General features: G+C 43.8%; 1 protein-coding gene across 1 annotated transcript in view; it reads left to right on the top strand.

Moving 5' to 3' along the window:
- Positions 1–535: 535 nt before the first annotated feature.
- Positions 536–4,080, top strand: part of LOC138965664 (short transient receptor potential channel 7-like) — a 59,892-nt gene continuing 56,347 nt past the window's right edge. Inside the window, exon 1 of the mRNA XM_070337850.1 lies at positions 536–662. The gene's annotated coding sequence lies outside the window, so the exon portion shown is untranslated. The remainder of the gene's footprint in view (positions 663–4,080) is intronic.

Here is a 4,080-nt window from a genome sequence, read left to right as displayed (position 1 = left end):
CACACACACACACGCACACACACACACACAGACACAGACACACACACACTCACACACACACACACACATACACACACACACACTTTGTCTCTCAGTAAAAACCCGTAGTTCCCTGTGTGATCCAATGGAAGGAAAGAACCGTCTCCCTCGGCTTAGGCACACAAAAAAATAGGTGTGGTTACGGTAACATAGCCCAAAAAAATAGGGTAGGAAGGTAGGCAATCACTTTTTTTTTTTTTAACTTTTTTTTCTAATGTGTACAAATTAAACCTACTTGACAGGGAAATAAGTGTGCGACTCGGGCGCTTTCGCTTTCTTTGCGTTTTCTGCACTCGTTTTCTTGTGTGTTTTTATTTTTTTCTGACAAATGTAATAAAAAGTTATAGGGTCGGCCCTTAAAAATAGGGTAGGTCGGGTTACCGTAACCACACCTATTTTTTTTTTAGGCCTTATCAAGCGATAACCCTCAGGCTCCACACTCGCCTGTTATCATCATGCATGGCCCAAACCCGGATGTTCTGTTTGAGAACCCGGATGCATTTTATGGCATGAAAAGCAAAGTCCCAAACTTCTATGTAGACCACTCGGAAGTTAGTGTGCCTCGCTGCAACATTGCATGGAGATCGACACAATTTTACTGAAACAACTTTTGTGTAAGAGACGTGAGTGCATTTTCAGATAAATATTTATTTCGTCTGGTGTATGTGATTTCTACAGACAACTGCACAGAGCAGTATCAGTTTTGACACAATCACTGTGACATTTACAACCAATGTGAGATGATGGGCTTGTGATTTGATGATACGCAAGAAAAAATCCACATAATCTATAGATTAAAAAAACCATAGAATCTCTGCGATGCGTTGGCATTTGCAGAAAACCCCAGCGTGCAGATTCCATTAGATGAAAAACAATCGTGGGTTTGAGTTCTGAGCAAAGACGTTCCAACACTGAGAATCATCTTTGAAAACAGAAACTATCTTTTGGAGCCTTGCGAGGCTAATCCCCGCACTCAAGTCTACTCTGGTTGAAAATGTGGATTTTCTGTTCTGACAGCTATGACTGAGTTTCAGAACAAAGAAAGCTTGTTATGTGCAATTGTCTGTGTCAGGATGTAATAATGAAACATTAATGTTAGTGTTCAATCAACTACGCAGAGCGTATGTATTGACATTCAACAACTCACGTCATCTGTGCACGTGAATTCCTGGATCAGTTCTTGACATATTTGAACATCGTGATGTAAACAGATCTTCATGATACTTCTCTTGTGCGCTTGTTTGTTAGATTCCTGGAGTTGTGCTGGTAATTCATCGTGGATTAATTATTGCCCCTACCTTGCTCGCTTAGGGATGAGTTCTTTGTGAAATTCTTGCCTGTTGATATCTGTGAAACCAGTTTTTGCAGACTAGTCAGCATACAAATTACTTCCTTTCTGGAATCTGGTAGCATTACACGACGAGATAGATGCGTAGTGAATTGAGAACTGCCAACACTTATTAAATATCAACTCCACCAGGTTTGAACTTTGTATAGGCGAGTCTTAGTCACTTATTTTATGGTGTTTGATAGAACTAGGTTAGTTTCGTATTATTTGACTTGTTGAATAACTCGGGTCAAACTTAGTATTAGCGACCGAATCACTTAGTTTACGGTGTTTGATTGAACGAGGTTATTTGACTCAATGAATTTGTCACAACGACCCATTCGATACTCTGGATACTTGACACCAGTAGGTCGGTGTTGATTTTGCCTTTTCTGACACAAGAGTATATGTAACCACGCCCAACCGGCATCAGTGCTATAGTTCTATGGGCTATATTACTTGCTTCAAAATTGAAAACAACAAATTGTTTTTGTTTATAGACGACGCTATAGGTAATGCACGACACCGTCACTGCGCACAATCCTCATGAATAGCTCCACAACCTGAACATGGACCAAAACTGCTTTTCTACGCAGTATTTGGACGCGATTGAGATTTTTTGTTGTTTCCTGAAATTCTTCCGAAACAAGTCTGTCCTCAAAACAGTACTCACATAGTTTGTGCATCTCTAATGTGATTGTTTTACGAACATTCAAGAAACAGGGTTTTTTTCATCATCTTCTTCAATATCTCTCTCTCTCGACCGGGGTTTATGTGTCGCTGGTGCAGAGTTTGCATCCCCCCTCCCCCTCCCCCCCTCGAGGGTAGGATATGGCTTCCGTCTCTGGGTCTTCACATAAAGTTGACCCATGTCCAACCCGGACACTCTCCGACTGGTCAAGCAGAGCTCAATTAGCTTCAGTTAGACAAATAGACCTTTATCATCTATATATATATATATACGACTAGTGTCTGTCTGTCTGTCTGTCTGTCTGTTCGCGATGCACGGCCAAAGTTCTCGGTGGATCTTTTTCAAATTTGGACACCGTATTCAGCTACACCCCGGACACAACCTCATCGATGAGATATTTCAACACGTGCTCTCAGCGCGCAGCGCTGTGCGCGCTGAACCGATTTTTTTTTCGGGATCCACTACCAGTAACTCTTCCTTATCTTCTCCAGTGTTTTCAGCCGCGATTATCTCCCTTCCTCCGTGTGGCATCAATCCATATTCCCGTTACTACGTTACTATCTTTAGAAGGTCACTGCACGTTACTATTTTTAGAAGGTCTCCAGTGTTTTGCGCGTTTATCTCCTTTCCTTCGTGCGCCGGCGAAGCCGGCGTACACCCGGCAGAGCCGGGTCCCAGGCGCAGCCTGGTATTCGGCTCTACTTCTTCCCGGCGAAGCCGGTACCCGGCGAAGCGGGTAATCATCTAGTTATATCATATCTGTATAGCACAACATTCATTACCACCGTCGCGTACGTTCAAGACACTATGCATGTACTTCTGAGAAAACGCCCGGTGGCAGATTCTCAAGATGACACACAGCATCCGGACATGATCATTTCCATCTCTTTCAACGGCTAGAATGGCATATGTTATTCCCCTTGTTAGCCTCTTCTGCTATGCCTCACGCTCTCCCTCCTCCTCACTTCCTTCCGTTTGCAATCGGATATGATTGTGTTGATCTCAGTCCGAATTAGAATGGCAGTGCCTTGTCCTTATCGTCATCTTCCTTCCCTCGTCAGACCCCCCCCCCCAGGGCCGGATCTGGGGAGGGGGGGGGGTTCCTGGGTTCCGGACCCCCCATCCCCCCCCCTGGCCATCCGATGTACCTCTCAGAGAAAAGAAAAAAAGATATGTGGACTTTTTAAGCTCTTCCCCCAACTCCCTTAGTTTATTTGGTCTTCTAAAACTATTTCAAATTATGAACAACATCAAGTCGACAACGGCCTGCCCTCCCCGTTATAAGTCCATCATCATAGGCCACAAGTCAAGTCACACGCTACACTATCACTAGTATTAATAGTATCAGAGAACCGATTGCAACAAGATATCATCTGCACTATCGGGGAACCGATGTTTCGGAAAGGGACTGAACTGCACACTGTGAGATAATTGAGTGCTCGCACCTATACCTTTCCCACTTCCGCGTGTTTTGTTACTGTTGAAAATGTGTAATTTTGATTCCCAGTTGCAAGGAAAGACCAAAAAATGACCTCACAAATGCAAAATTTTCTCGGCTTCTGGGAGGCTTTGCCCCCCAGACCCCCTCGGCGGCCCCTGGACCCCTGCCTTCAGTTGGAACCCCACCCCCACTCAAACGAACTTGGTCCGGCCCTTTTTTCATCTATTCTATCGCCACGGCTGTCTTCTTCCGTGCATCGTAAGTTAGTGAAAGTTGACTGCCTTGCTGAAAGCGTATGCTGGTTATACGAAGTACCGTACGGTATACTAAGTTTCTTGGCAGAAACCCTGATATTTGATCTTTTTTTGTGAGAAGTATTAGTATTGATTAGAACTGTCATCGTTTGAACTTTGTGCTTTTTCCTCGCAGTTGTCTTTTGTGCAAAACTGCCATCAGCAATTCTGTCTCAGTTTCTTGAGAAGTGCTAGCAACACACACACGGTTCTCTTGTTTTTGCGTCAGATGGACTGAAGATGTGACGAATAGTGTCAGAATTCTGTTAGATATACACTCAATTCTCTT

Source organism: Littorina saxatilis, linkage group LG1 (genome assembly GCF_037325665.1).
Source record: "Littorina saxatilis isolate snail1 linkage group LG1, US_GU_Lsax_2.0, whole genome shotgun sequence".
Classification (NCBI taxonomy): Eukaryota; Metazoa; Mollusca; class Gastropoda; order Littorinimorpha; family Littorinidae; genus Littorina; species Littorina saxatilis.
Note: the sequence above shows the minus strand (reverse complement) of the source record. Positions and strands in the feature narration are given on the sequence as shown.